General features: G+C 39.3%; 1 protein-coding gene and 1 long non-coding RNA gene across 4 annotated transcripts in view; one reads left to right on the top strand and one right to left on the bottom strand.

Annotated features, from left to right (window-relative positions):
* The window catches only part of PRKCE (protein kinase C epsilon), a 298350-nt gene that overhangs the window by 32637 nt on the left and 245894 nt on the right, over positions 1-19819 (bottom strand). The window lies entirely within an intron of this gene.
* LOC141920757 (uncharacterized) lies at positions 11658-15180 on the top strand. Its single transcript, XR_012622442.1, has 3 exons — positions 11658-11804; positions 14352-14500; positions 15049-15180. It is a non-coding gene; the product is annotated as an uncharacterized LOC141920757 (long non-coding RNA).

Here is a 19819-nt window from a genome sequence, read left to right as displayed (position 1 = left end):
CCCCAGAAATGTTCTTTTCTCCCTATCACCCCAAGTTCAGTAGGTGGATTTTATTATTTTTTTTTCTTTTGACACTTGTCCAAAATTTTTGAACATGCTGGCCCACATATATTTCTGAAGTATGTACACAGGACAGCATAAAAATCAGGTATTTCTGGGACACAGTGGATTTACTACTTAAGGTCTGCATAATCATTGCACAACTGTGAAGTAAATCAGATGCTTCTTGGAAGCACTGTATGACTTTGTGTGTAGAGACAGTTGTGCTGTGTACATATTACAAAGTGGTTTGTGCATACACAAGAAGTCTGATACGGCAAAACAAAATCAGATTTACCTCACTAACAGTAAATCTACTGTCTCCCATATAAACTAGCTTTATCAGATACAGTTTATATAGCTGAAGTATATTCTGGCTGTAGAAATGTTTGTTGCAATCAATATGCTCTACACCAGACTTTGCTATCTCCGGATCAGTTATGCTGCTCTTGCAGGTCCTGAGCTGGTCACCCATGTAAGGCCCCTTGGAGCAGACTACATATTTTATCATTCCTTAAGGTTATCCTTTTTACAAGTTCCTAAACAACACAAGATTCAGATGGCTACAACGTAATCCCCTACATCTAACCACTTAACCCCTCAAATAACCACCTCTTCCTATCCTTGGAAAGTGATTTGCAAGAACTGTTCAACATCATGCAAGGGCAAACAGGTATCAACAGCTCTGTGTCCCCAAAGAAGTCAAATGAACAAAATAAAGCTCCCTGCTCCAAAAATCATGTGCCTTCTCTCTTCCAGTGAATTACAAGTGTTATAATCAAAAGACCTGCATTAAGACAAGACTATTGACCTGTTTATTGGATGAGTGAAAGGCTGTGGATGTTGTCTACCTTGACTTTAGTACGGCCTTTGACACTGTTTCCCACAGCATTCTCCTGGTGAAACTGGCTACTCGTGGCTTGGATGGGCACACGCTTTGCTGGGTAAAAAACTGGCTGGATGGCCGGGCCCAAAGAGTTGTGATTAATGGGGTTAAATCCGGTTGGCGGCCGGTCACGAGTGGTGTCCCCCAGGGCTTGGTTTTAGGGCCGCTCCTGTTTAACATCTTTATTGATGATCTAGACGAGGGGATCGAGTGCACCCTCAGTAAGTTTGCAGATGACACCAAGTTGGGTGGGAGTGTTGATCTGCTTGAGGGTAGGGAGGCTCTGCAGAGAGACCTGGACAGGCTGGAGCGATGGGCTAAGGCCTGAGCTTCAGTAAGGCTAAATGCCGGGTGCTGCACTTCAGACACAACAACCCCCAGCAGCACTACAGGCTTGGGGAGGAGTGGCTGGAGAGCTGCCAGTCAGAGAGGGACCTGGGGGTGTTGATTGACAGCCAGCTGAACATGAGCCAGCAGTGTGCCCAGGTGGCCAAGAAGGCCAATGGCATCCTGGCTTGTGTCAGAAATAGAGTGGCCAGCAGGGACAGGGAAGTGATCTTACCCCTGTACTCGGCACTGGTGAGGCCACACCTCGATTCCTGTGTTCAGTTTTGGGCCCCTCACTACAAAACGGACATTGAATTACTCGAGTGTGTCCAGAGAAGGGCAATGAAGCTGGTGAAGGGTCTGGAGCACAGGTCATACGAGGAGCGGCTGAGGGAACTGGGGTTGTTTAGTCTGGAGAAGAGGAGGCTGAGGGGAGACCTCATCGCCCTCTACAACTACCTGAAAGGAGGTTGCAGAGAGCTGGGGATGAGTCTCTTTAACAAAGTAACAAGCAATAGGACAAGAGGTAATGGCCTCAAGTTGTGCCAGGGAAGGTTTAGACTGGATATTAGGAAGTATTTCTTTACAGAATGGGTTGTTAGGCGTTGGAATGGGCTGCCCACGGCAGTGGTGGAGTCCCCATCCCTGGAGGTGTTTAAGAGTCGGGTCAACATAGCGCTGAGGGATATGGTGTAGTTGGGAATGGTCAGTGTTAGGTTAATGGTTGGACTGGATGATCTACAAGGTCTTTTTCAACCTAGATGATTCTGTGATCATCAAGTAGAATGTGATCAAGTACAACAATAGGATAAGGCTCTTGCAGATGGGAGAAGGAAATAAGCTTGTAGCTGTAGCTTTTAGCCTTCCAAATGCACCATTATCTCGGATGTTCCTAAGCTAAGGAAGACTACAAGCTATATTTCAAGAAGTCAAGATGTTCAGATAAAGAAATCAAAGTATAATTATATTTGATGTAATCTTGGAACCACTTCCAGCCACCATCACACCAGACTGTTAGGAAGAAGGTCATAATACAAATAATTATGATAGGAACTGATGAAATTCAAGAGGCTGCTCAGAAAACTGGATCCATCATAATTTGGAGTGGTAAGTGATCATCTGAAGACTCTTAAATGTTATCTTAACTCTGATCCCAGAAGTAGGAATTCCCAGTGCAGGCAGGTGACAAACTGGAGCTTTTGGGCTTAAAATTGTTTAAGTTTCATTTAACGCCACCCATATGCTAGCCATGGAGTTGAATGCAGATATAGTCAGTAACCCAAGACACTCCTAAACTAAGAGAAATCTCAGCAGTAATAAAACACTAACAGCAAGCCACCACATAATGGAGAAGGACAGGATACTCACCATTGTCTTTATTTCCTTAAAGATTTGCATAAGACACCGAATTTAGCAATAAAAATTTAACTTGAGAGTGGAACAAGAGAATGAACAAACTGATCAAGGGAAAAACAGTAAAAGTCTAAATATTAAATTCTGGGTACCTGTAAAGACTGATAGTGAAATTTTAAGCCTATCTGTAAAAGCACAAGTCAATTTAACTTTCTTACCATTTACAAAACTGTAATCCTACTTGACAGAAGAAAAACATCTGAGATCCCTTCATCAAGCCAAAACAAAGCAGTGAAGCCTATAAGCCTCTTCAAAACTCTATTGGAGGCACGGAGGACATCAGCTTAATTACTCATACAATAATGGAATTTAATACCAGTAGATTTTTATTATCACAAAGTGCGCCATCATTTCAAAAGAAATTTAAAAGAGGCTAAAACAACAGCAGCACGACTCCTGTTAAAGTACAGATGGGAGGTTAAAAGGTAAGCTGTGAGTCAGCCAAAGTGCCAAATTCATAGCTAGCCTGCAAGATTATCATAGTCCATAAAAGTGCTTGCTCTGAAAACCATTCAAAACCATTCTGCCAATTTACAGTTGCCAGATTAAAAAAATAAAACAACAACCAAAAAACAACCCCAAACAAAAAACTCCACCAACACCCCCCCACCCCAGATTAAAAAAATAAAACAACAACCAAAAAACAACCCCAAACAAAAAACTCCACCAACACCCCCCCACCCCCTCCCCCCAATTATGCAACTCTGGAAAAAGAAATCTTAGTTAACTAAATAAATGTAAGAGAATAGGTAATGTGCTATTTAACACCTCACAGGAAAAAAAAAGAAACAAAACAGATAGAGGTGAGGAAACAAATAAAAAGTAACGGAGTTGTCAGGGAATCTTGTCTTTCCAGAGTAGGAGTGTCTCTGACAAAAACCTTTAAGTTTTAGTTTAAGACCTATATCTCCCCAGAACTGTTCTAAGAAACAGCTAGCTCTCCATCTCAAAAAGTAAAGAGCTATCAATCTCTGGAATGTAAAGTAATTGTACAGAATGATCAGTTCTGATCCATTCTGTCTTTCATTTGGTTCCTTGTATTCGTGCCAGTTGTCTACCTCTAAATCAGAGCATACCAAATAATATAGTGTCAGATAGCTCAATGACAAAGGTCACTTAATTATTCTTTTTCTGATTTTGCATTCTCTTTGTAGGAACTAAGAAAGTCATCTGTGTCTGACAAAATGAGTTCCTACAACCTGAGTAATTACATGCAACTGCAAACAACCTAACCAGTTAAGTGAGGAAAAAGCCCAGATTGCTTGAATGCAGTAATGCTACATTAAGCTATTTCTCTCCTTTGTTTGTTTGCCAAGATACTTTGTACAGTCAGTTCAGTTGACTTGAGCAGTCAATTGCATAAAATGTTTTGAGTTCGGGGTTTAGTTTTTTAAAAACTTTTTTTTCTTTCTCAAAAAGCTTTACACAGAAATTTAAGCCTTGGTTTCTCTTTCTGGATACCTGCCAGCATCGCAATCACTTCAGAAACTGGAACGATTGGCAGGATCTCAAGAAAGAATCAGGATTATAACAGTAAGGTTTGTACAAGTCGGAACAGAAGAGTGGGCGGACTGCAGGTAACCTGTGAGAAAACTTCCCCAATGCTCATTCCTTCAGCCAACACGCCAGTGCCACGAGACACTGACTGCCCTGCTTCCTTACAAATGCTCAGTGGGTGAGGACTTCACAGGTCTGGGTTCTTAAAGTCTGACTCCTGACAGTAGCCAGCATGATAACTGCCTTGTGTGCATGGCCCTCTGTGTCACACGTGTCATTTAGGTAACAGATAATTTTCTTTTTGAAAGTAAGGCAATTAAACAGTCAAGATGGGTTTTGACCAGTAAAATCAGAAAGTCTGCCAAATATTACTAGCAGTAGCCTTTGAACATGGTAAACATTAGTGACTAAATAAATCCATATTTGAAGAACAAGATCAAGTAGCTGAGAAACATGATCACAAGCTGGTTTAAGCAATCACTTTACAATGAAATATTTCTGCAGCATCTGCTTCTACTCTGCTGAATGAGCAACGAAACTAGAAAGCATATACATTTCACAGTGTAGGTTAGAATGAAGCATAATAAGTATTATCTGCAAATAATGACACCAGAAGCAAGAATATTTCTTTATAGGGAGAAAGTTCAATGAAGAAATGTACCTTACTAAACGTCAGAGGAAAGACCTGAAAACAAGAGAAGTCTCAAGTATGTAGCTCCTGAACAACCATTATTTTTGGTGACTTTCAACTGCAATAAACCCTTTCAATAGTGTATTTGAAATCATTGCCGTTGCCATTGTTCCCCTGCATGGGAAAATCACATTCTCTCTGCAGGCTTTAAATAGAGAAGCTGTTCACAGAAGAAACCACAGAAGGTAAAAGGGAAACTTCCCCGAACAACATGGAAAACCATCATAATAATTATCTAGTTACTACACTTACAGAAATTCATAACTGAAGGCAATATACTCATTATATCAATTAGCAATTTCAATGGGTAAAATGAATTTTTTTTTTCTATTTAATTAAGGTAAGACTTCTACATTCCTAGAATTACTTTTTAACTTACTCAGTGGTATCCAGATTGCTTTTGAGCCAAAAATGCTCACCTGCAACAACAGGCCTGTCCTGTACCCAGCACAAATTTACTCTTTGATATAATTTTAGTTAATGTTGCATTTTCAACATAAATTTCAATCACAAGGAGTAAATATCACAGAACTTGGATCATTTGTACCACATTGTCTCAAATGGTATTTTCTGGAAGATTGATAAATCCAACAAAATCTTTGTCTCAGTTCTTCAAAATATTGACAACTAATGTACTAGGTTACAATCTAACCAAGATGCAGAACTGGTCAGAAAACAAAAAGAAACGTCAAGAATTTTAAAGTTCTGATGTTACCTTCTTTAGTGACTAGCTCTCACCAACTTAATTTCAGTTTCCATACATAAACTATGGGACAGATACATTAAGACTGTATTTCACTAGTGGATTCTTTTGTCACTTTAAGTATTTTAGTCACAACACATCAGCAAGGCTTTTTTTCTCCCCCCAACAGAACAGAGATAAATGGGAAAATCCAAACCATAACTTCTAAGAAAACACAAACTAATAATACAATTTTTTCCCATTTGAAAAACTGTATGGGAAAGAAGGAGCCCACACTTTCTGATGTTGCTGAGCATAAACATGCAATAATAGCAGCATCATTGTGTGTTGGGTTCTACCAGCTGATGTGACCTCCCTTATCCGTGGAGTAAGAAATAGGACACGCACTGGACGGTTCTCACTTATGAGTGGATTCATAACAGTAGGGCAGTTTTTATTAGCAGGGAGGGAGTAGGGAGAAACCTGAGTGAGACTAATGGTCAGAAAAAGATGGTTCTGCTGCTTTTGTTGTTGTAGGAGATCTCAGGAAGTTTTGTCTGTGTTTATCCGAAAGTCTTGGAATTTCTCTGCTTTGCTTTTATGTTGACCCATTAAGTAATTACTGGATTTATGGTACACATTTTCTTTGTCACTGTTACATTAGCTGATATCATCAAAGAATAAAGATATTATCTATCACAAAAACTATAGGAGAGCCGTAGTCAGCAATATACAGAAAAACCTGCTGCACAGATTTGAAAACTGCTACTTTTCAGCAGTGCCAAGTTTGGAATAAAGTGAATCCACCTTATAGTGATGTGTCTCAGTATGTATAATGGCTAAGTGGCAGATCAATTAAGATCACTTGGTTTCAAATAAAGTCAGAGATACTATAGCTGCGTTTCATTGACGAAAACAGTGACAGTTCAGATAGCAGGGTAAACATTAATGGGAAATGGCAACTTTTAATGTGACCATAGTGACACTCTCAGTCAGGCGTGTTTACTTTTAAAAACACACACATTTACTCTCCTTACATAACACAACTTCCATCACACTGCCAAATGCACAAATATCTTGTGGACTAAGGGATCGGCAGAGATGGGAGGAGGGAGGTAGCAAAAGGCAGTTTGCCATCTACCCACCAAGGACATCAGAGGGGGATAAACACACGATTGCTATCTGTGGTGCTGTAAACCCTAGCTGTTATAAGGCAAAAGTATGGCTTGCATGATATATAACATCACCTGTTCAGCATTGTGTACCATTGAGAAAACATTCAGATCAGCAAGGTCCTGAGATGGAAAAGAAGGCCATGTGTTCCCCACGTGGCCCTAACTATTTACTGATGTCTTAATGACATATTGAACAAAGGTTTAATATTCATTTCCAGTAGCTTAAGGAAACCAATGACTTTTTTAGTAGCATAAAAACAATTTCTATAAAATAATTTCTATATATGGCTTTTAAATGGCTTTGACCATAACTTTATTACAATTGTTGGTAGCAGCTTAGGACATTACAGTGCCTGATCTGCTTATCTTGTTAAGTTTCGTTAAAATAACGTGCAGACAAGTAAATGTATCATACTTAACAGTTTTCCTTTGTGTGGCTTTTCCTTTCTTATTATTTCCACATTTTCATTTGTGAATATAAGTGAAATATGTACAAGTTTAAATATGCATTATGTAAAACATTCTCAAAAATTGGCTAAGCACAGAGGGGAGCGTTCTCGAAATCTTTTGCAAGAGAGAGTTGCCTTTTACATTCAGATCACACTGCTTTATAAACCTCCTCCTTCCATGATCCCTACCTGGAAATGCAACCATTTTTCCACGAGCCTGAGGCAGGAAAGGGACGTAGTGCTATGAGTGTGCCTCTTGACTTAGACTACTGCCAAAGCTCTGATTTAGACAACTTTTGTGTTGGATCCCAGCAGCAACTCTGCCTTCCTGTGGCTCGCAGGCCTGCAATTTTGTACCAAGTAAGAACTGTCATGAATGGAGCTGGCTTCATATTAGGCCTATTGTACAGGACAAACAATCTGCCTCAGAAACTCGCAGGTAAACTAGATAGCAAATGATTTTCTCATTTTGTAAGGCTTCTTGAGATTTTACAAACCATTTGTGTTTCACACAGGGTAAAAACACAGACTGTTCAAAGTTTTTTGTGAAAGTAGCATGCAGACAGCTGATGGCCTGGTGCTCAGGACAGTGACTGGCTCTGAACTGAGGCTGAGCTGCCTGGTTGTCCTGGTCCCCCACCACTGCCGTGAGTGCCCTGACATTAAGGCTAATAGCAGTTCTCTCAGGGATTTTATTCTTTCTTTCTCACTGTCTCCATTTTGGTTAAAAACACAATTTTCTAACTTTTTCTTGAAGACTTTAGCTGAAAAATTCCTGACTGGCTCTACGTATTCAGGCTGGTAGTGACAGGGTGAAATCTGTACTACCACTAATGATATTTACTGTTTCAGCGTCTGCTACAAAGCTATGTGTTAAGTCATTGCTAAATATGTAATATGATAAACCCTGTCCTCACTGACACCTCAGTGATCCCACTGAAGACAATAAAGATCCCCAGGCTTAGCCAAGGACTGACCCAAGCTGTGATATTCTACTCTGTGAAGTTCAGTGCTTCGTGCTGTTATTTTTATACCTCAAATAACATAAAAATAAGATTGTGTATTATAACAATAGGTTAGGTGGAGTGCAAACTAAAAGCGCCTACTATGTATGTCCATAATCCTTTTAAACAGAACAATACTAAATCATTATTTGATAAAACCACTTGATGAAAGACAGTGAAGTGATGGCATGAAGCTAGAAAAGCTTGTCAGATCAAGTTTCGAAAGCTCAATTCTGAAAAAATGTTACCGGAACCTTAGAAAGCAAATTTATCAGTAGACACACTAATGAAGTTTGGATCTGTTCAAGAGTTTTTCTTTGGAACCCAAAAGCAATTATTTTTTTTTCTCAGTGACCTTAGTAGGTAGGATGACAAAATCGCTATCATTTGAACAACGATGGAATACAAATTATGCAAACACAAAGAAAAAAGTACTTGGGTTTCAGACACGGTTTCTGTGCCTAACCAAAAAGACTGAAATTCTTCTCTTATTTTTGAGTGAAGCTTTCTTATACAGAATAAAAAAACATACAGCCAAAAAATGCATGTCTATCCAGGTAGCATCTTGCATTTCTGTAGCAGTTCTCATTCAGTTATCTCAGCAACGAAGCCTTGTAACTCTTAATAACCCACAACAAGGATATGTACAGATATAGGAAAGACAGAATATAAAAAGATATGATGTCATCAAGCACAATTCCATCCATTTTTCAAATTTACCTTAAACATAAAAGTAACTAGAGCTCTGAAACATTTTGCTCTGGCTTTATGGTAATTTTCTTTCTTGTATTTTCCAGGATTCTGACCCAGATCTATCCCACCAGGCATTAGGGCTTAATTGAGGTACCACAGTTTGCCTCAGGCTCCCTCCACGGCCATCTGCACAGATATCTCCGAGTGGATGATTCACGGAACATGTGGGCTGCACAGCTCCCTTAAGAAGCCTACCCTTCTCCACCAACTGCAAATGCACTCCAGGACAAGCAGGATCCTGACTCGGAAGCTTCAGTTGCATTCCTAAAGTTAGGTGAGATGAATCTGAGCTTTTGTGTATATTCAGTATAAGCTGCTTCCCAGCTTCCTGTCTTCCAGCTAGAGATTTCACTTAAATTAGTTGTAATACTCCGTTTTTGCACAAGAAAGCCAAACAATGGCAGATTTTAAAAAAAACCCTGCATTCATTTGTCTTGTTAGTCATGGTAGAATTGCCACACACACACAAAATTTGCTAGGCTTTCAACTTAGGTCCTGTAATAATTCTTAATTCTTCTCACTTCAGTCATACGGCACATTCCCGACTGCAAAAACTTCCAACATGTATATCCATCAGAAAGCCAGTTGTTTAATTACTCGGACACACCAAATAAAGAGCTCCAAAGCATTATTATTCTACATTGTTTCAGGCACATAGAAAGAGCATTCTAAAAAAATAAAAACAACAGAAGAAAAGCTGCTACTGTAATCAGCCATGATTGAAGGCATTTCCTGTATTTTGCTATCAAACCGGTTGTTTTTTCCATTACATACTAAGTGAACTTTAGTAAGGTCAAGACACCAGAGAAAAACAGGATCAGAATATCTTTTATCAACTAAAGCTGAGTACTTTAGTCTCTCTCTTTCAGATGTTTAGCCCTGGATCTCATCCCACATCTTCAAATTTCTTCCTTAAATCATAAATGTATAAACCAGGTCAGTTTGAATTTATGGTTTAGATAGTTGTTTTCAATGGCATTTAACTTGTTAGCCATAGACTTCCCCTAGCCTAAAGGTCAATCAACCTCATGCTGTGTAACAAATCCAATATTATTTTAATATGATATAAGTCCAACAGGGGAGACAGGTTTTCATTCACAATCACAATACTGGGCCAAAAACTTCCCTCAGTTGAAAGCCTATCATTTCATCATGCTGCCTGTTAAGATCAAGTGTAAGTTTTGAAATTGCTATTAAAGAAAGTCAAAGCTACACTAGCATGGGTTAATTTGATCCACCCCTGTACACTGTCGTTCTGATGTCACATTAAATACAGACTATTTTAAGGTATACATCACCCCTGTCCTGTGCTTCAATCCCATTCTTTTTGGAGAGAAAAAAGTACTTTTTTCTTCTATGAATGACAAGTGACATCCTTTTACTTTTTAATGCAACACAAATTGTCAACACCCTCCTTGGAAATGACCAGTTCCAAGCATATTGTTGACTCGTTGAAGAAGGGAAAAGCATGACACGTTTTCCCAGCAGCTACTGAGAAAACCTCGTGCTTTGGTTCAGTTCTGTTACGTAAAGAAGATCAGCCTGCCTAAACACTGTGATAAGACTGAAAGCCGACTCATCATGCAACTTCATTATCTACGTATTGAACACAGAAGCACACAGTAGAGGCTACTCAGTGCCTCAGATGGCCTCCAAAGCTCACCTTAAACGTTCTCCCTTGCCCCCCACCTCTTTTCTAGCTTCAAAACTTTAGTAAAGGTTATCTTTTTAATTCAGCTGGGGTTGTTTATCAAAAGAAAACTAATGACACTCACATAAATACCCATTTTTCAGCCAAGGGACCAGATCTGCAACACACTCAAAGAAGGGAACACACAGTGAAGGTGCAGAGCTCTTAAAATATTACAATCAATCTGCTTGTAAAAGGTAGCACAAATCTTTTACATTGTCAATGATGCTTATTTTTCTGCTTCTTTCAGGAACAGACAGAACAATCATTAGATTCAGGGAAAAACTGAAAAAGTGGCAATGCTGGGAACCTACTTTATCACTTGAACTGGTCTTTTTCTTTCAATCCTTTGAGTAAACTCTATATACTCTGTAAACTTTTAAAGAAGATTTAAAAGAAAAAAAATATTTTAGTCTGACAACCACAACATGGGGCATACAATAAAATGGCCAAACACAGGTGATTGAGAGCATATCCTGAGTGAGCCATTAATGTGCCTGCACGAGCCAACATTCCAGTGCCCTTCCTGTACTAGCCAATGCCCTCTGCAGCTTTATGATGCCCAGAACGTGTAAAGGAGAAGGGTTGCTCACTGTTTTTACATAGAGTGTTTCTTTCTAGAAAAGAAACAAATTTATCAGACTTCTCTTCCTTATGCTCCCAAGGGTGTCCTTAGCAGGGAACACAGTTCCTAGCAGTAAGCACACTCCTGTTCAAGCTCCATATCATGTTTTCATGGAGAAAAATGCTTTCTTAGTCAGAAAAAACCTCATCTGCAGTGAACTTTTATACAGACACTGATTTTTTCCAACCTCACTTTGGTCTCAGTTCAACCTCTTGGGTCTTTTTATGGAAAGCCTTTCCACAGAGTGGTGCATGTAATATTATGCAGAATGGACTAAATAAATTATATAGCATAAATGATGTAACTCAGCAAGAATGTTGCTTCCAACAAAATGTTTACTTATATGGAATCACTAGAAGAAAGATTTTAATAATTTCTGCTTCTATTCTGATTTCAGTAGCATAGTTCACATGCCTAAACATCTTTTTACACAATCACATGGGTCTGAACTTGGGAACGGTATGTAGGCTCTTCATTTAAAACTTTTTCTAACCCTTTTGTACTTACCAAGGATCAAAACAGCAGCAGCCAACAGCAGTTTAACAGATTTCTGCAGAAATTCTTGTAAAAACAGTGAGTTAAATCTATTTTTTTTTTTTTACCTTCTAAATGCATTCTGTTATACAGATAGATTTGTCTCTTTCAAAATTCTGTGGAGTTAACAATTTTCTGTTATGTTTAATGGAGGATTACTGCAGTGGAGGGATTCTCGCAAAATTAAGAATCTTTATTATTTGTCTGTAAAGTATGAGGAGGATGCCTGAAAAAATGGGAGTTGCTTGCCCTCCTATGCTGATCTATATGTAAAATAAACTCCTAATGCTGCTTCCAGACAGAAGTCATAGAAGCTTGTCCTTTGCACTGATGGTTCTACCTCCATACCTTGCTTCGATATGTAATTAAAAAGGATTACATATGTTAATACAAAGAGTAGTTATATTTTGCAAAATACTTTTTAAAAAACACAATTGTGTAGTAAAATCAAATTACTTTGCCTCCCAACCTCTGCCAAACATTCCTAGAGAATCTTTTTCTGTGCAGGAAGTTTCAGCTCCAAAATATTTCACAAAATATTTTACAAAATAGTCTTTTAAAATTATAATTGTGTAGCAAAATCAAATTACTTTTGCCTCCCAACCTCTGCACAAACATTCCTAGAGATTTTTTTCTTGTGCAGGAAGTTTTAGCTCCAGCACTGTTTCAAATGTAGCTCCTGCAGCCTCCCTCCACCTCCTCCAGAAAACACGTGCTTGGGAACGCTACTTCAGCTGTAGTGCCAACGTACAATATCATCACTTAAAATCTTCTTACATAAGGCACCCCACTATTTTTAATTAATATGAATGCAATGGAAAGATGACTCATGGGTTACTCACATGAAATAAAACATAGCATGACTTAGGAAATTTACAGTGTATTCACTTTTGTCAACACCATGGTTAGCAGAGTGCCATAGCAATTTACCTTCAGCTGTGAAGACAGAGGGTCTACCAAGAAGAGCCTAACAGTCCAGCCCAAATGAAAAGAGAGAGACAATTCTGAATACAGGATTTGGGAGGCTAAAATATTATTTTAATCTCTAACATTTGGAACTTACTGGGTAGTCACTGCATGTAAATACTGACTTCAGTAGGATTATAATGTAAACTGTTGACCTAAGTGGGCTGTTCTTGAACAACTTTGTCAACATTAGAAAAAAATTATTTTGAGCCTCAAGAATTATCTTTGTAACTTCTATGTGCTCAGCCACTAGGTCACTCTTCAGAGACCTGCTAACCAGACTCTATGCTCTGACAAGATCAGAAATTATCCTGTAAAACTCCCAGAGAGTTATGTGGGGAAAGTCTAGCAAGAAACCTAATTATACAGCTTACAAAGAAACTATTTTACATGAAGTTTCATTAAATTATAATGTTCAATAAAGTCTCTTTGCATCCTTCTCGCAGCCTTAAACTGAGCACACTGAGTACAATTTAATTCCATTGTAAAATTGCTTTGCTCTTCTGGTGTCAGAAAGAGCTTTTACAGTAAATGAGAACCATGGTTTTTAAAGAACAAGTCTCTTACACACCAGACAGCAGCTTCTATACACCCATGTCATGTTGTAATCACGTTTATAACATATTCTTATTATGCATTATTCCATTATGAATTCCAATGAAAAATGCATGAACAAATGAATCTCTGAGAAAGATTATCAAAATGCTTTTAAAACAAAACAGGAGATAAGTTAGTTGTGCTATATCCCAAAGACATGTATACAATGTATTAAACTCAACATTGCCCAACCCTGAAACAAATGTGGATATTAGTTTAGAGTCCCTGTAGCCAATTTGTAGCATTGTGTTAAGACTTCATAGTATAGCAAATGAAATATTAAGGGGCACTACAGTATCATTCTCAACCCAGACTCAAACTTTAATTGATGACATGAAGTACTCCATTAGCAATGATACAGTTCAAACCTTTACTGCCCACTCTGCCCCAGGCATTATCCCTTCCACTTTCTTTCTTACCCCCATGCTACTATCACTGCAATTAGGCAAACATAACCGTGTCTGACTGATTTTTAAATGGATCCTATTAAATAAAGTGTGTAAAAAATAAACCCCATTTTCTATGGCAGGATTTTGGGATTTTAGCCTAAATCTCTCTTGGATTGGCTTTACACAATTATTTTGGCCTAACTAAGAGCACCCATAGCTGAGCCAGGGAAGAAAAGGCTGTAGAGGTAATGAATTATATCAGATTTGTCACCAACACATTTCTGGCTTTATAAGCTATAGCACATCAATATCAGTTAATGTTTTGTAATTACTACACAGACGATTTCCAGGATGCTGTTTCAAAATTTCTTCAGACCCTTTTGCTCATGGACAGAACAACTTCTACCCAATCTGCAGATGTTTTAAAAATCATAGCCAAATCCTTTTCCTCTTGGGTCATGCACAGAAAACCAGAACTTTTGTCCTACTGTGTGTGCAAGCATACCACTTGCTCTGATCTTGTGGAGGCTGACAAAAGATCCCCTCCTTTTTCTTTTGTGAGTTTTCAAAAGGTGAAAACCCAGTGTTGTCCAAAGGGTTTCTCTCACCTCTGCTTGGGGCATTTCGCCCTCAGTGTCTGTGGAAACCACCTTACAGCGTTTTGGCAGAGGCCGTTTCAACCAGCTTGTAATGGACTGCCTGCTGCCTTGTGCCAAGGGGTACGCTGCTGAGCTGATGTCTACCTTCCTTGTTCACAATCTGAGGATCCTTATATGCTATCAGGTATTTAAAGACTTTAATATAAATGAGAATCAGGGCTTTTTTATAATAGCTATGGCCCCTTTGGACCTATTACAGATTATCAGCAAATGAACTGGCACATATTTGGTATGCCTTTTTATGTCCTCAGTACACAGTACCATAAACACCTGCTGTCCTGTGGTGGTTAAGTTTCGGCAAATATGTACTCAGGCAGTTTCTTAAGTGCACATTATTTTTGTTCTACAAGTACTCCTTTAGAGCTGTTTCAGATTTATTGATGTTTGGAAGCTTTTAAATATCCATTACCCACTTAATTGACCATAGCAATTCCATCTGACTCATTATTTGTGTTTGTTAGAATATATTTAGGCATTTACTTAAATGGGTGTTCATAGACCATAGGATCTCCCTTGGAAACCCTATAATAAATCAAGTAAATACCTGGTGAAGTGCTATAATGTTTATTTGTTGCTACTTAATTTTATCCTTAATATTCCACATTTTGAACGTACGAAGCTCCTCAGTTCAGGTTATTCGTGACCAAGCTTTCTTTGGTGGTTTTATTTTAGGGCACTGCTTCTGTATTATTCAGTTTCATACCAAGGTGCACCCATACCAGCTGCTATATTGGCTATCTAATGTTGAAGTCATCCCATCCTTCCCTTCCCTTGAAGGGGCAATCGCATGCCCTAAGACTGGAATACTTTGTGAAGAATACTTTTACAACTGCCACTGTAAAATCTACATTAAAAAAATGTACACAACTGCATGTACTATTTTCATTCGACATGCTTTGAAGAACACTATTTTCTGTGACTTCCATGTATCAGCAGAAGGAAATTAAAGTTTGGAGGAAAAAGCATACATACCTATGTAAGTATTGGCATTATTTGTGGCCTCTCTCCTTTATTTTTTCTCTCTGCTGTTCCTCAAGACTGACTACTGGAAACGAATTCCAGAAGCAGGAGGCAAGAAGTGAAGACCCATCTGGTGTGTACATTGTGAGAAGTGCTGCTTGGGCTTCTCCTCATAAGCTGGATGCTACCGTAGTGAATTCTTAAAATCCAAAACATTATACCCCCAACATAAGTGGTTGCAGGAAGTCAAAATTCAATATGGTGGTGGCAGGACAGTGTCCCTCCCTGGTACCATCCATCCCTGGGTGCATCACAGTGCAGAAACCACACAAGCTCCCATCTCAGTAAAAGCTGGCCTTGGCCTCACTGTCATTCCTGCTTAGCCCTGCTCCACATCTGCCTCTGCACATACTCAATGCTGCAGAGATGATGAAGATAATATATTTCTGCCACTGTCTGCTGCTCGGACTCTGTGAAACACTGGCAGCCAAGTAGAGGGGCAGGCATTACTTCTGACACAAGAAAGTCAGCTAAGTGATCATTACCACTCTGGCCTTGTTACCCCTCACCTTTCCACTCATTTTTAGCATAGTCATGTCCCCTGATCCATTTTGTTCCACTTTCTGATTCCCCTGGTTAGACTGTACCTAGCCTGTCCAAGGTCCTTCTGATGTAATCCTACCGCTGTTTATTCCGGTAGCAGTAGAAACTTTAATGCACTCACCAAAAATGCTGTATTTTCTTTGTTTTAGTTCATTAGGCCATTTTAGTTAACCTCCTGGTGAACAATATTATTTCTGTTTTCTTACATGTGAGTACAAGTTGTCAGCTAAATAGACATTTTTAACATTTTTGAAAGTTTTAGTAATAACTCAGTTATGTTAGCTTTCAGATTGGCTAAATTCTCATCTTCCACAGTCTTTTGCAATGGTAAGCAAAATAACATATGGTTTTTAATAACAGTGTATTCTCAAATGTGATGATTTTCTATTTTAAAATTAACACATTTTCAATCTGAAAAGTCAAACCAAGGTCCCAAATCATCCAGGAAGCTGCAGCATGCATATGAATAGTCTCACTGAATCAAAATTAGCCTATGAGTACAGTGATCTGCATGCAGAAATGTTTGCTGGAGCAGCGTCTAAGTGATAAGCTCTTTTATAACAAGGAGGTGGGTAAAAGGTGGGGGGGAAGAGAGGGCAAGGAGAATAAATGCAAACCTTGAGTCAAAAGTATCAAGGCTCTGACCAGAAGATGGAAAAAGTTGTACACAAATGTCTTTACTGAAGTGTATACTCCAAACTTTCTTTTAAGGTTGTTTAGTATTTTTAGTATCATTATTTAAGAAACAGTAAATAGAGTTTCTTACATGTTTTCATCTAATGTTCTGCATTACTCTCCAACTTCTCTGTTGCATCTCAAGAGCACAACAAAATCTTTGTGAAATGCCTATTGCCTCAGAACCACGTTTGCTGTGCACTTCTCTGTATTACTATGAAACCTTGGCAGATGCATTCAATAGCATGCAAAATGGCAAAGCCTCACCCTTAACGTGACATGGTTTCAACACCACTGCAACTGGGTTATAGAAATATTTTCCATTGTTTGAAGACAAACATGACTGAAGGGCACAGTGAAATTCAGTCTTAACTTTTGTCTGTTAGCAGCAGAATTACATTTAGGAAGCACCTTCAGATTTTTAATGCACTCTGAAACAAAAAGTGTTCTCATTGTTCTGTTACAAGAGTATGATTTTGATGGAACTCGTGTACATGTTTCTGTAGAAACAAAGCTGTGTCTCAGCGTTTTAGGAAAACTACAGGGAGTGTATTGTGTCAGTACATTTCAGTTTTACATGTGCTGCAGCTCTAGTGGATTTTTATTTTGTGTATGTTTCGTTTCAGTTAACATTTCTTATCAAATGCAGAAAGATAACACACAATTCTTTCTGCTATAAAATAAAAGCATGAACATCAGCCATCTAAAATCACTGTCATTCACTCAGAAATAAACATGGATATGCCCTGTAACATTTCACTACTATTATCTGTTGAGAAGCACTGTCGCCCTTTCTACCAAGCGTACCGGAACACGGTTACCCTCACAGGAATGTAAACTTGGCATTAACCCTGGCAGATTCCCACTCCCTGCCCTCTCTCATTTAACATTAACTCACTCCTATACTGTTATCAGAAGGTAAAGGTCATAGCTTTATTTACACAATACAGCACTATACAAACGGTCATTAAACAAGAAAATCTTGCACCAAATAAACAACAAGAAAAAAAACAATGCTGACCTCGCTACCGGGAACTCCCCCTGGAAGTACCTTGTCATTCCCCAAATGAGGTCAATGGTGCTGGTCTATCCTTCTAAATATTAACTGCCCGGCACTGCTGCTCTGCATACCCAACTCCCACGCAAGAGCCAACTAAGGACTTTCTTATGTTCCAAACCCAGGAGAAATTTAGAAAGCATTCTACTGTTGGCAAGACCGCGTGGTTCATATCCTATTCCCACAGCCTTTACTCATCCTTCCACAGCTGGAAACCTTGTCAAAGGCTCTCCTATACGACAGCAGCCTTTAGTACAATACATAAGCTGGGCAGATGGCAGGGTGGACTCCCTCAGTCCGAATGCCAGAAGCCTGGGAACCAACCCTCCTTCCTGCTTCTCATCTCCCTAAGCCCCGCTCCTCTCCACCCCGGCCCACTGCCTTTTCCTGCGGGGAAGACTTCCTGCTTATTTATGCGTTTCATGACTGCTGGCCTGCCTAGATCCAGCAAGAAAAAGTGCAAAGAGGGCAGGAGGCCACGGATTAAAATCCCATCGGAGCTTATGCTCAGTTTCAGAAACTAGACCAGGCAGAGCAGAGCATGGATGTAGCCTGGGGCACAAACCCAGCCAGAGCACTGGTCAGGTGGCACGGCTTGGGCAGTGGTCCCAGGAGGCACTGGGACTCAGACACACACAGCAGCACCGCTCACTCCTTGCTTCCCGCTTTTATTGAAGGTGATGGAAATAGTTTGTTGCTCACTTGCACCAGAAGCAAACTGTAACTTCTGTGTAGTAGACTCCTGCAACAGGCAGTTTATGTGGGGAAGGGCTTGAGTTCAGCATATTCCCGTGCTTAGGTCTGAATAAGCTATCTGAGGGTACAAGGTCTTTCTTGCTCTCCTTCATGCTCAAGCAGCAGTTTAACCTTTAACTGTTCAGAGTTGCAATAAGATGATCTTTACATACTTAAAAATAAATTTAAACCAAAATGCTCCATGTCTGGTTTTGCATTTTATAAAGCCAAAAAAAAGGGGGGGGAGGAGGGGAATTTTATTTGGCTGCTGCCACTCAGAAATAACACAGTAAGGTAACTTGGGAGAATGATGACTTTTAACATGTTAACCACTGACCATGCAACATTTTCATCAGTGTAAATATAACTCGTTACTCTGCCAAGGTTGCACTGAATCATACAACCGCCAGTGAAGTCAGACTTTCTAAATATTCTTATTTCACATAAAAACACACTAATGGAAATGCTTTTAATTTTAGGTAGTCCTTCTTTCTGACATACTGGTGTGTGTTACCCTGATAAACGGGAATGCTGGGAAAACTAATCATCCAAGGAAAAATTCAGTTAGTGTTCAAACAAGTTCTTAGGGTATTTGTGTATGGAAAAAGCCCAGAGGTATTCAAGGACTGGCATCAGCATATTTATATTCGCATTCTCCTCAATTCAGTGTTAATATATCTTTCATCACGACTAACATACTAATTACAGAGTGCACAAAGCCTCATAAAGCTTCAGCAAGTTACAGGCTTGATTATTACTTCATATTGCTGAGGAACAAGATAACCCAGAGTTACTAACGAGGACTCCCCTGCGACCAGGTGCTGTACAAATTGAAGGCAACAGCTCACAGACCTTACATTCCAAACCAAAAGAATGAGTCAACCCAAAGCAGGTGGCACTAGTTTCCCAGTTAAGACATTTTTCATCCTCTCAGGTGAACTGAAATTGTGTCCATTCAGTTTCCTTCTTTTGTATTTCAGAGAGAGTACTCCGTTTAATCACTTGAATGGTCTGGGGACACCAGCATTTGTGTTAATGACATGGTACCCCATTCTAGTGCTGATGTCCCTGCCTGGGGAGACAACAGTTCTTTGTGTACTTCAGGCCATAGTGGGCCATTTGTGTCACCTCACTTGAACTGCTGTGAGAGCCAGAGACACCCAGTCGGGTACTCCTGTCCTCAGCACAACAACTGCAGGTGAAACGAGAACATGTAACATGTACATATATCTGTGGAAAGTGTACAGGAATGTTGAAAGTGAGTACAAGAGGGAAGTATGGAACTAGCAGTTTCTTAACACACAGTTTGTTGCATCTTCCTTATATGAGAATTTATGTTAAACTGACAAAGACTGACTTTAAATATACCAGACTCCAGGGACAGGTGACAGTGAACAAAGTCCACAACCTTTC

The sequence above is a fragment of the Strix aluco genome, chromosome 3 (genome assembly GCF_031877795.1).
Source record: "Strix aluco isolate bStrAlu1 chromosome 3, bStrAlu1.hap1, whole genome shotgun sequence".
In the NCBI taxonomy this organism is placed as follows: Eukaryota; Metazoa; Chordata; class Aves; order Strigiformes; family Strigidae; genus Strix; species Strix aluco.
Note: the sequence above shows the minus strand (reverse complement) of the source record. Positions and strands in the feature narration are given on the sequence as shown.